The following is a 13,894-nucleotide window of genomic DNA, read 5'->3' on the forward strand; positions in this document are numbered from 1 at the left end:
GAGGATGATGGTGAGGCTCAGCCCAAGTTGTTTTCACTGTGCCATTTCGAAGAAAAATCAAATTCGGGGCATGCTCAGGAAACCATGGCCTGAAGATGAAGCTAAAGGTATGACTATGAAATTCTTCTGTACGCCCTCAGAAGCAAGGTGCTGCCTCAGGGCAGGTTCGGTCAGAATAAAGGCCCTCTAAAGATTTTATGGATGCACCTCACAGACTCAAATAATAGGGCCTCCAGGAAGTTTAAAGCCATCTCAGCACAAGCCAAGGTAATGAAGTTATCTTGAAGAAAATTTATGTGTGTCACATACTAATGGAGTTAACCCCAAAAGATTGTTGGGAGACTTTAACATTTTAAAGAGGCCTATATCAGTGTTAATAGTTTGGACTGAAAAGGACAGAACATACAAAATGAAAAAGAGGTTTTGGGCTTCTAGACATCTAGAAAGCAGGACCCAGCCTGTGAAAACTACTTAGATGCAATTAGGTGCTACTTTAGTGATGAAATAAATCAGAGGACAAACCAAGAGCTTAGATGAGGGGACCGAGAGCCATGGTGAGTCAGTTCTGGGCTGCAGTAGGACCGAGTCCAACATTTGCCTGGCTGCATTTCAGAATCCTTTTGAACAGTGGTACCCACAGCACTTATTGTATGCTTGGCCCAACATTGTAGGCTGGGTGTGGGGAGGAGGACAGCGTACCCCTTCAGCACACGGCATACAGATAAGGAGTTGCTGCACTTGCTGTAGTTCAGGAACAACACCTGAGGGGTCTCATCCACTTCTAGACCTGAGTTTTTAGCCCCACTCTACACTGGTGCCTTATTAATGTGCTAGTCACTACATCTTGGGTTCTCCACTTGAGCATGTTTATGATTTGCACCTCAGCTCTCTGCTACCTCACATAGAATAGGGCCGTTAGGTAGAGCGCCTGGCTGGCTCAGACCATGGAGCATGCGACTCTTGATCTTGGGACCACGGGTTCAAGCTTCATATTGTGTGGAGATTACTTAGGAATAAAATCTTAAAAAAAAAAAAAAAAAGAGCAGAGTCATTAGGTGCTGTAGGTTAGAAACAAGATGATGAGTTCCAGATGCTAAGCTGGTGTTGTATTGGGGTGAGACTTTGGGGGGCTTCACATGGCCAACAGAATGCAGCAGAGGTAATGTTATGTTACTTCTGAGATCAAGTTATAGGAGATAGCAGCTTCCATCTTGGTCTCTGGCTCTCAGATCCTTTCTCTGGGAGAATCCATGCTGTGAGCAGCCTTATGGAGAGGCCCATATGCCAAGGAAATAAATTCTGCTAACAGCCATATGAGTGATCTTAGAAGTGGATCATTAATCCCCATTTGAGTCTTGACATAACTATGGCCTTAGCTGACCACTTTATCGTAACCTCAGAGACCCTGAGCATGCACCACCCAGATTCACCTATGTATTTTCTAAAACAAAAAATTCAGTCTTGGGTGCCTGGGTGGCTCAGTCGGTAAGCATCTGCCTTTGGCTCAGGTCATGATCCCAGGGTCCTGGGATCGAGTCCCACATTGGGCTCCTTGCTCAGCAAGGAGTCCGGTTCTCCCTCTCCCTCTGCCCCTGCTTGCGTCCCCTCTCTCGCTGTGTCTCTCTCTGTCAAATAAATAAATAAAATCTTTAAAAAAAATAAAAATTAAAAAATTAAAAATTCAGTCTTTCATATTTACTCCTTAATCTACTTTAGTGATGAGAGAGAAAGACTGTTGGAGAAGGTCATCAAGAGGATGTGACTGCCACCGGGGCACCTGGGTAGGTGAGTTAGTTAAGTGTCTGACTCTTGATTTTGGCTCAGGTCATGATCTCAGCATCCTGAGATCAGGCCCTGTGCTCAGGAGGGAGTCTGCTTGAGATTCTCTCTGTCCCTCTCCCTCTGTCCCTCCCCCCAGCATGCATGTTGCTCTCTCTCTCTAATAAATACATAAATCTGGGAAAAAAAAAAAAAGATGTGACTGCCGGTTGACCACTAGCAGGACCCAGGCAATGGGGGGCTCCTTACCCCCTCTCCTTTCCCTGGAATGTATGTTCTGCCCACTGTTCCCACAGCTGGAGTCATTTTCAAAGACACAGCTTTGAGAGAGCAATGTGTGGTTGAGACTCTCGGGATGGTGTATGTGACTGAACCCTGTTAAGGCCTCTATGCAAACTTTTAAGATTCTGGTGGGTGGGTGCTGAGATCTATTCATCTTGCTTCATTTTCCTTATAGGGTATCTTGTCTGTCAGCTTCCCTGCTCATTAAAACTGCCACCCACCTATCTGGAACGGATGGCCTCTTTCTTTGGTCTCTCTCAGCCCTCCGTGTATGGGGGCCAGTTTCACATTTTACCGGGGGAACTCCTGAGGTTGTGAACTGACAGTCATTTGTACCAGTACTAGTTACAGAATATTCCATTTCATTTGCAGTGTCATCTCCATCATACATGAGTTTCTATATGTATGTGCATTTCTTTTTCTTTTTTAAAGATTTTATTTATTTATCTGACACAGAGAGACACAGCAAGAGAGGGAACACAAGCAGGGGGAGTGGGAGAGGGAGAAGCAGGCTTTCCGCGGAGCAGGGAGCCCGATGTGGGGCTCGATCCCAGGACCCTGGGATCATGACCCCAGCAGAAGGCAACTTAACCAACTGAGCCACACCAGTGCCCCTGTATGTGCATTTCTTTATGAGTTTTCTATTCTGTTTCAATTTATCTTTGGGCCAATAAAAAAAATTGTCTTAATTATTGTTGAATACTCTTTGACCACTGGGTAGTTCAAGCTTCTCCATGCTCTTATTTGAGAGTGTATTGGTAGTTCTTGGCTTTTTGTTCTAGGTCCATGAAAAACCCTCTTGGGATTTCTTTTTTTTAAGATTTTATTTATTTATTTGAGAGAGAGAAGGAGCAGAGGGAGAGGGAGAAGCAGACTCCCTGCCAAGCGGGGAGCCCAACGTGGGGCTTGATCCTGGAACTCCGGGATCATGACCTGAGCTGGAGGCAGACACTTAACTGACTGAGCTACCCAGGCGCCCCACCCTCTTGGGATTTTGACTGGAATATTACTGTATCTACACGAAGAATTGGTATCTTTAAGATACCAAGTCTTCCTATTCTTGAACATTCTTGAGTAACTCTCCATTTGTCTAGGTCTTTAAATCAAATTTTAAAAATGTATGCATGCTAGTCTTGTGCAGATGTTAGATTCACTTCACAGTGACTAATTGTGTTTTCATTGTAAATGGTTTTATTAAAACACATTTTTCTTCTTTTGGGGGCCAAGTGCATAGAAATACAAATGATTTTTGAATATTGATCCTATAGGCAACCACTTTCCTAAGCTCTTTATTATTGCTAATATTTTCTCTGTAGCTTCTTTGGAGTTTTCTTGGTAAATGATCATATCATCTGCTAATAATCTCAATTTTGTTCAACCTTTCCTATCCTTTTTCATTTATTTTTCTTATTTTGCTGGCTAGAACTTCCAGTGGAAATGTTGAATAGGAGTGGTGATAGGTGGCATCTTTGTCTTGTTCTTGATTTTTAAAGGAGATGGTGGATGTTTCCAGAGTTTTTCCTTAAGAATATTTGCCATAGATTTTGGTATACAGGTCATATCAGGTTAAGGAAGTTCTTACTCATCCTAGTTTTCTAAGTGTATTAAATCTTAAAAATGTTTTTCCACATCTGTTGAGGTGATAATATGGGTTTTTCCCCCCCTTTAATCTATTAGAATGATAAATGGAATTTATAGATTTTTCTATTAAACCATGCTTACACTCCTGGGATAAACTCAACTTGGTCATGGTGTATCATCTGTTTTATATATACTGCTAGACTTAGTTTGTTGAAGTTTTATCATTTTTTTCCTCTACGTTGATGTGACTGGTGGTAATTTTCCTTTTTTATACAATCCTTGTCTGGTTTTGTTATTAAGGTTAAACTTGCCTCATACAATTAGTTGGGGAAAGAATTGTCTCTTCTTCTTGGGCATACGGTTAAACTATATTGGTAACATCTGACTGAAAATTGGCCAATGGAATGTGAAGTGACTTAAGCTATTTCCAGGACTGGTTCGTAAAAATCTCCCATGCATAATCCACCATTCTTTTTTTCCCTAACCATGTTGACTTAAAAGCTGAACGTGATGGTGGTACAAAATAGAAGAACCCCGAGTCTCTGAATGATTGAATGGAACAGAGCACTCTCCACCCCCTTGACAAACACATTACACTATAAATGAATAGGCAACCAAAAACTTCTATTTTGTGTCACTAATAAAGAACTTGGCACATTGAAGTGTACTGCAATTTTGATAAAATCCCAAGATATGTCATATTGGCTTAGTTATTTATGTGGTATGGAAAGGTGAAGAAACTGATAACAGAAACTGATTAGATGGTAGCCCATGTTATACCTTGGCAAAACAATTGGTAAAACTGTGACTGACAATATTTAAGTACTAGCTGAGCTTTAGGAAGAGAGGTTGGAAAACTGTGACCGTGATGTATGTTGATTGTTACTAATTATGTTCAGCAAAGTGTGATAGGGAAAAACAGACCCGTTTAGAGGAAACAATGGAAAGTCACAGAGAGTCTAAAAATGCAAGGTACCAAATGATTGCAAACCTGACAGCCTCTAGATCCCAAATAGTAAGAATAATTCAGTCTTATTAAGATCAGATCAAGAATGCTATCTTCCCACCCAGTTCTACCATTTAATTGAGAGAAAAGCACAGGTTTAAAGCTATAAAGCAGGTTTAAGAACTATTCCTAGGAACAAATTAGTTGGATGTAGTGATTGGCAAATGGGACTGTCAGCAAATGTATCAGAAACCTACTAAGTTTTTGAAGAAATCTATTGTCAAAGAAACCCAGTGCCTACCCTCCCCCACCCCCCCCAAAAAAACCCCCACTGTGTGACTCTTGAACGTGCCTTAGAGCAGCGCTTGGTTGGGCAGGAAGCTGACGGCAAAATTTCTCACCCCCAAGATGTTGTAGCTATTGGAATGTGAACAGAAGTCATAGATGTTACTTCCAGAACTGGCCCATAAAGTCTCCCACGGTGACCCTCCATGCTCTTTTCCTTCTTCGTGGTGACTTAGAGGTAATGTGATGTATGTCGCAGTGGCACCAGGTAACACCTACGTCAAATGTGGCCCCGGGGAAGAACAGCCAAGGCAGAACTGAGTCACGGAGAACACGACTGACAACTCTCCCCAGCGAGCAACAGCTGCTAGTGCTCTGCATTATCCTTCCATCTCCTCTCTTCCCTGAGATGGCTGAATTAATTTTGCAGACCTTGGCAATTAGGTTGGGGTCGTGTGTCAGCGTTCTGGCCAATGTAATTAAGGAGGAAGTGAGGGAGGTCACTTATAAAACCAGCCCATAAAAACCTCCCACGGGTCATCCTCCATCCTTGGAAGTTTGTGTTGGAGATGGTGGCGTCACAGGATGGGGAATTCTGGGTTTCTGCATAACTGCCCGCAACAATAAACCTCCGCTGCGCTCCTTCCCACAACCATTCCGGCCTGTGACCTGAGCAAGTGATCGCTTTTATCTTGTTTTAGTTAAGCCACACAGATGTGGAGATTGCTACAGCAGTCATCTTACCCTCACTACTACGGGAAGTAGGCTCTCTTTCTTGATTCTCTGGAAGAACTTGTATAAAACTGAAATAATCTGGTCTTTGAAAATTTTGTAAAATTCACCTTTTGTAAAACCATCTGAACCTGAACTTTGAAACTTTTCTGAGGGGGAGTTCATAATAAGCATATAAGTACTCAGGCTTATTATTTCTCATTAGTTTTTTTCTTTTTTTAAAATTTTATTTTATTTAAATTCAATTTATTAACATATAGTGTATTATTAGTTTCAGAGGTAGAGTTCAGTGATTCATCAGTTGCATACAACACCCAGTGCTCATTACATTCCATCATCCAGTTACCCCATTCCCCCATCCACCTCCCCTCCAACAACCCTGTGTTTTTCCTATAGTTAAGAGTCTCTTATGCTTTGTCTCCCTCTCTGATTTTGTCTTATTTTATTTTTCCCTCCCTTCTCCTATGATCCTCTGTTTTGTTAAGTTCCACATAAGAGTGAAATCATACGATAATTGTCTTTCTCTGACTGACTTATTTTGCTTAGCATAATACCCTCTAGTTCCATCCATGTCGTTGCAAATGGTAAGATTTAATTTTTTTTTGACGGCTAATATTCCATTGTACATATGTATAAATGCCACATCTTCTTTATCCATTCATCTGTCGACAGAGATCTGGGCTCTTTCCATATTTTGTCTATTGTGGACATTGCCGCTATAAACATTAGGGTGCAGGTGCCCCTTCAGATCACTATGTTTGTATACTTTGGGTAAATACCTAGTAGTGCAATTGCTGGGTCATAGGGTAGCTCTATTTTTAACTTCTTGAGGAACCTCCATACTGTTTTCCAGAGTGGCTGCACCAGCTTGCCTTCCCACTAGCAGTGTAAGAGTGTTCCCCTTTCTCCACATCCTCGCCAACATCTGTTATTTTCTGACTTAATTTTAGTCATTCTGACCGCTGTGAGGTGATACCTCATTGTGCTTTTGATTTGTATTTCCCTGATGCCGAGTGATGTTGAGCATTTTTTCATGTGTTTGTTGGCCATTTGTATGTCTTCTTTGGAGAAATGTCTGTTCATGTCCTCTGCCCATTTCTTGACTGGATTATTTGTTTTTTGGGTATTGAGTTTGATAAGTTCTTTATCTATATCTTTATCTAGTATCTATATCTTGGATACTAGCCCTTTATCTGACCACTGTTGTTCAACATAATACTAGAAATCCTAGCCTCAGCAATAAAAGGCATCCAAATCGGCAAAGAAGAAGTCAAACTCTCACTCTTCATAGATGACATGATACTCTATCTAGAAAACCCGAAAGACTCCACCCCAAAATTGCTAGATTTCATACAGGAATTCAGCAAAGTGGCAGGATATAAAATCAATGCACAGAAATCAATTGCATTTCTATACACTGAGAAAGAAAGAGAAATTAAGGAATCGATCCCATTTACAATTGCACCAAAAACCGTAAGATGCCTAGGAATAAACCTAACCAAAGAGATAAAGGATCTGTACTCTGAAAACTACAGAACACTCATGAAGAAATTGAGGAAGACACAAAGAAATGGTAAAACATTCCATGCTCATGGATTGGAAGAACAAACATTGTTAAAATGTCTATGCTACCCAGAGCATCTACACGTTCAATGCAATCCCTCAAAATACCATCAACATTTTGCACAGAGCTGGAACAAATAATCCTAAAATTTGTATGGAACCAGAAAAGACCCCAAAGAGCTAGAAGAATGTTTCAAAAGAAAAGCAAAGCTGGGGGCATCACAATTCCGGACTTCAAGCTCTATTACAAAGCTGTCATCATCAAGACAGTATGGTACTGGCACAAAAACAGACACACAGATCAATGGGACAGACTAGAGAGCCCAGAAATGGACCCTCAACTCCATGGTCAAATCTTCGACAAAGCAGGAAAGAATGTCCAATGGAAAAAAGACAGTCTCTTCAACAAATGGTGTTGGGAAAATTGGACAGCCACATGCAGAAGAATGAAACTGGACCATTTCCTTACACCACACACAAAAATAGACTCAAAATGGATGAAAGACCTAAACGTGAGACAGGAAACCATCAGAATCCTAGAGGAGAACACAGGCAGCAAACTCTGTGACCTGGGCTGTAGCAACTTCTTGCTAGACGCATCTCCAAAGGCAAGGGACACAAAGGCAAAAATGAACTATTGGGACTTCATGAAGATAAAAGCTGCCGCACAGCAAAGGAAACAGTCGACAAAACCAAAAGGCAACCGACAGAATGGGAGAAGATATTTGCAAATATCTTGCAAATAGCCCCTTAACTACATCTTTTGTCTTAAAAAGTGATATTCTTCTTTTCCAGATAGGTAATATTTACAGGCTCCAGGGATTAGGACCTGATAACTTTGGGGACAATTATTTAAACCTATCACATCTGGGAACTTGTTAGAATGCAAATTCTCAAGTCCTGCTGAATAAGGAACACCAGGGGTGTCTTAACAGCAATCTTGTGGTTTAACAAGTCCCCCAGAGGATTCTGGGAGAATGCCGAAGTTTGAGTTACCACTGCTTTAGAATGTTGGCCAGTTCATCTCCGTTTAAAAATTACTGGCATCGGGGTGCCTGGGTGGCTCAGTCGTTAAGCGTCTGCCTTTGGCTCGGGTCATGATCCCAGGGTCCTGGGATCGAGCCCCGCATCAGGCTCCCCGCTCAGCGGGAAGCCTGCTTCTCCCTCTCCCACTTCCCCTGCTTGTGTTCCCTCTCTATGTCTTTCTCTGTCAAATAAATAAATAAAAAATCTTTTTAAAAAAAGGAAAAAAAAATTACTGGCATCAAAGTATTCACAGTATCATCTTTCTATTTGTGCCTTTTCTTTTTATCAATGTAAAGAGAATTTTTTTTTCAAATTTCACCCTTTGACATTGTCTCTTAAAATTGATTTTTGCTCTTATGTTTATTATAGTCCCTATTTTCTACTTGAATGTATTCTAACTTCTCAAATTGGACACTTAGTATATTAATTCTGAGCCTTTTTTTTTTTAAATAAGCACTTAAGGCTGTAAGTTTCATTCTCAGTTTTACTTCCACTGCATTCCCTAAATTCTGATACTGAAATTATCATTCAGGAATTTTAAAAATGCCAATTATTATTCTTTGAACTATGAATTATTCAGAAGCATGTTTTGAATTTTGCAAATGTATGAAGTTTAAAAATTTAACTTTTTCTTAGTGATTTATAACCTAATTGTATTATAGTCAGAGAATATAGGCTATATGATACTGATTCTTTGAATTTTATAGGGACTTGCTCTTGGCCTAATATGTAATTAGGTTTGTAAACATCCCATGTACTTAACGTATTCTCTGTTGGTTCCAGAATTCTATATTATAAATCCACCTTACATCTATTGTTCAAATCTTCTACACTTATCATTTTCATGTATCTCCTTGATGCAGTAGTGATTGAGAGGTGATGTGAAATCTTCCTATATGATAGATTTGTCAATTTTATGCTTGTGTTTCTATTTTTATTTTATACAGCATGAGGCTAGTTTACTAGTTGCACTCAAGTTTAGAACTGTGACTATCTGCCTGGTGAAGTGTAAATCTTTATCATTCTTTAGTGCCCATTTCTAACAATGCATTGGGACCGTCTGTATGAGCTTCCCAGAGCTGCTGGAACAAAGTATCACAGAGTAGATAGCCTAAAGCACCAGAAATGTATTCTCTCAGAGTCCTGGAGGCCAGAAGTCTGAAGTCAAGGTGCCATGCTCTCTATGAAGGCTCTAGGGAAGAATCCTTTCTAGCCTCTCCTAGCTTCTGCTAGTTGCCAGCAATCCTTGGCATTGCTTGGTTTGTAGACTCATCATTCCAGTTTCTTCCTCATCTTCACATGGCATTTTCTCTATCTGCATCTCTACATCCAAATTTCCCTCGTCTTACAAGCACACCAGTCATACTGGATTTAGGGCCCACTCTAACCCAGTATGATGTCATCTTAACTTGATTTCATCTGCAGAGACCCTCTTTCCAAATAAGGTCACATTGGCAGGTTCTGGTTGGACATGAATCTGGGGGAGGCACTATTCAACCTAGTACAGTGAGCTATTAAGGGGGCTATCCCACCTTGTTGATTTGTCTGATATATCTTCATCACTTTATTTCCAGTCTTTTTCTTTTTTAAAGATTTATTTGAGAGAGAGAAAGAGAGAGAGAAGGACAGTACGTGTGTGCAAGTGGGGGGAGGGGCAGAGAGAGACTCTTAAGGAGACTCCCCACCAAGCATGGAACTCAACACAGGGCTTGATCTCATGACCCTGAGATCATGACCTGAGCCAAAATCAAGAGTCAGATGCTTAACCGACTGAGCCACCCAGGCGCCCCCCATTTGAGACTTTTGTGATGTTTTTCCTTTTCCCTGAAACACACCTTTTATTTATTTGTTTGTTTGACAGAGAGAGTGAGAGTACAGGCAGGGGGAATGGCAGAGGGAGCGGGAGAAGCAGACTCCCCTGATAAGCAAGGAGCCCGATGTGGGGCTCGATCCCAGGACCCTGGGATCATGACCTGAGCTGAAGGCAGATGCTTAAATGAGCCACCCAGGCGCCCCTGAAATACACCTTTTAGAAGTTCATTTACTGTAGATCTCTTGTTGGTAAACATTTTTTTTTTTTTAAGATTTTATTTATTTATTTGACAGAAACACAGCGAGAGAGGGAACACAAGCAGGGGGAGTGGGAGAGGGAGAAGCAGGCTTCCCGCAGAGCAGGGAGCCCAATGTGGGGGCTCGATCCCAGGACCCTGAGATCACTAGTCTAAATGGATGCTGACTTCATAAAAATCCATCAAGCTAGACACCTAAGACATATACAATCTATAAAGTATGTTCCACCTCAATACAAAGTTTACATAAAAAGAAAAATGAAAACAGAATGGAGATAGGCATTGGTATGTATTGTATTATTTTATATGCAAAGTAATTTTAGTGTATGTATGAATCACATCCTACATCTACACATAAAATGATTTACATTTAGTCATAAAGGTTCCTAACATGGCTATATTTCTCTTAATCTCTTCCTGAGTCTTTTCAGTCCTGTCTAAATTTTTCTCTTTTTTCAGTCCTATCTTAATTTGTATTCCTTTTTCTTCCCAGTATGAGGAAAAAAGAAAAAAAAAAAGTAAAAGAACTACATCTAAATTTTGGAATGGAATATTATCACTCCTTTGTTTTAAAATACTCTGTTGTTTTGTTTGTTTGTTTTTTTGGTAAGCACAAATTAACACTAATGCATTTCCATGTCTGTATTTCTCATTTTTAAAAGTCGACTTCAATTTGTTCTTTCCAGTTTCTTCTTGTATGTATTCATACAGTGGAAGTAATGAGAATATACAAAAGTGAAAATGAATAAATAATTGCTGTACACAACTGCATGGAAGAATCTCATAAAAACACTCATAAAAGCACTATTGAATGAAAGAATCTAGACACCAAAGAGTATATATCATATGATTCATTAATACAGGGTCAAAGTAGGAAGACCAGATCTGCAGTAAAAGGAATGTAACAGAATTCTACGATGGCCTGCCAGGTTCACTCCCACAGGTGTACATGCACTGTGTCATCCCCATCCCTCGACTATGGGTAGGACTTGTGAATGACTTTATTTCTCTCTGTAATTAGGTTACATAAGGTCCCTCATCAGTTGAGTTTGGATTAATTAATTAAACAGAAGAGTATACTGGGTGAACTTGACCTAATCAGATGAGTCCTTTCAAAGAGATTCTAGGCCCTCACTGTAGCTTTGAAGGTCAAGAAATTCTCCTGCTGGCCATAGAGAAGCAAGCGACCATTCTGTGAACTGCCTGTGGAGGTGATCAGTACAAAGATTCAAGAGAGGCCTGTAGAAGGTGAGAATTATCCCTACCCGACAGCCAGAAAAGTGACTTTAGTCCTACAACCACATGAAAAAGGACCCTGAGACCCAGATGAGATCGCAGCCATGAGCAACACCTTTCCTACAGCCTGGTGAGATTCTAAGCAGTGAATCCAGCTCACTATAGCCACACTCCTGACCCAAAGAAACTGTGAGACCATAAATTTGTGCTAATAGCAGTAAAGTTAGAGCCGTTAGTTATGCAGAAATAAAAAACTAACACAAAAAGCCAAGCAATGATTTCCCTTGGTGAGTGGGAGGTGACTGGGAAGGAAATCTGGTGGAGCTTCTGGAATGCTGGTAATGTTCTATTTCTTGATTTGGGTGTAGTCTAAATGGATGCTGACTTCATAAAAATCCATCAAGCTAGACACCTAAGACATATACAATCTATAAAGTATGTTCCACCTCAATACAAAGTTTACATAAAAAGAAAAATGAAAACAGAATGGAGATAGGCATTGGTATGTATTGTATTATTTTATATGCAAAGTAATTTTAGTGTATGTATGAATCACATCCTACATCTACACATAAAATGATTATATTTAGTCATAAAGGTTCCTAACATGGCTATATTTCTCTTAATCTCTTCCTGAGTCTTTTCAGTCCTGTCTAAATTTTTCTCTTTTTTCAGTCCTATCTTAATTTGTATTCCTTTTTCTTCCCAGTATGAGGAAAAAAGAAAAAAAAAGTAAAAGAACTACATCTAAATTTTGGAATGGAATATTATCACTCCTTTGTTTTAAAATACTCTGTTGTTTTGTTTGTTTGTTTGTTTGGTAAGCACAAATTAACACTAATGCATTTCCATGTCTGTATTTCTCATTTTTAAAAGTCGACTTCATGGGGCGCCTGGGTGGCTCAGTCGTTGAGCGTCTGCCTTCAGCTCAGGTCATGGTCCCAGGGTCCTGGGATTGAGCCCCACATCGGGCTCCCTGCACCGCGGGGAGGCCTGCTTCTCCCTCTCCCACCTCCCCTGCTTGTGTCCCCTCTCTCGCTGTGTCTCTGTCAAATAAATAAATAAAATCTTTAAAAAAAAAATAAAATAAAATAAAAGTCGACTTCAATTTGTTCTTTCCAGTTTCTTCTTGTATGAGCTTTTCTTTATGTTAATTCTTTAAACATGTCAAACATTCCACAATCTGAATATAACAATTCCACTGTTTATACACCTTAAGTGTCTGGTTTTTTTTTTTCCTGCTCTCATTGATTGTAGCTTCTTGGTGAGCAACGGTTTAGATAATTTTAATGTTAACTTTTTCATGTTAATGTTCCTACCTCACATACATAGGATGAATTAAATCCTACAACAGAGGTTAGCGTAATCTATAATAGTAATAGATTATTATTATTTTTCTTTTCATTCAAGGTATGACAGTTTTTTTTTGCTGCTTCCCTTGGGCCAAATGATGTGGTTTTACAGGTCCTCTTTCTTCCTGTATTTAACAGCTCTTTCTTAACACGAAGAGAGCTGGATCTGCACCTCTCCTCCTGAAGGCTCCGGGCCACAGTTCTGACCACCAGGACACAGCGTCCACTTTTCACGCTAGCACTGCTTTCTCTTGTTTGCAGAATGCAGGTATTTCCCTGTCTTTAATTACTATATTAGTCTGCTAGGGCCACTATGACAAATACCACAGGCTGGGTGGCTTCAACAACAGGAATTTATTTGCTCACAGTTCTGGAGGCTGAAGTCCAAGAGCAAGGCGTCAGCAGGCTGGGTTTCTTTTGCAGTCTCCTGCCTTGGCTTGCAGATGGCTCCTCTCACTGAGTTTCATGTGGTTTGTTTCTGTGTGTGTAAGCATCCCTGGTGTCTCCGTATGTCCTAATCTCTTGTAAGGAGACCAGTCAGATTGGATCAGGGCCCACCCTGATGGCCTCCTTTAACCTTAATTACCTCTTTGAGGCCCATCTTCAAATATACTCACCTTCTGAGGTTCTGGGGATTAGGACCTCAACATATGAATTTGGGGGGACACAATTTAGTCCATTAACAGTTATCCTGAAGTTTTGGGGTCATCTATGTAGCATTTCTATGTTTTTAATCTCCTATGTTGACAGTCGTCTTCTATGCGAATTTTAAAGTGTTTCAAATGTTATCTGAAAATATTCAAGACCCCATTCTCCAAAATTATAACTAAAGACCCACAATAAAGTTCTAAGTTTTTTTAGCCTTTTTTTTTTAACTGTAACATTTCAGATGACTATTTCTGGGAAGGGGAATATATTTACAGATATTAGACTCAAGTAAATACTAATTTTGACATCTTTACTGCTGCATTATAAGCAAATTGAAAGAAAGCGTTTGGGAGTCAGATGTGTCTGAGTGCTGCCATACTGGCTTTACCCTTTAA

This window comes from Halichoerus grypus, chromosome 1, assembly GCF_964656455.1.
Source record: "Halichoerus grypus chromosome 1, mHalGry1.hap1.1, whole genome shotgun sequence".
Taxonomy (NCBI): Eukaryota; Metazoa; Chordata; class Mammalia; order Carnivora; family Phocidae; genus Halichoerus; species Halichoerus grypus.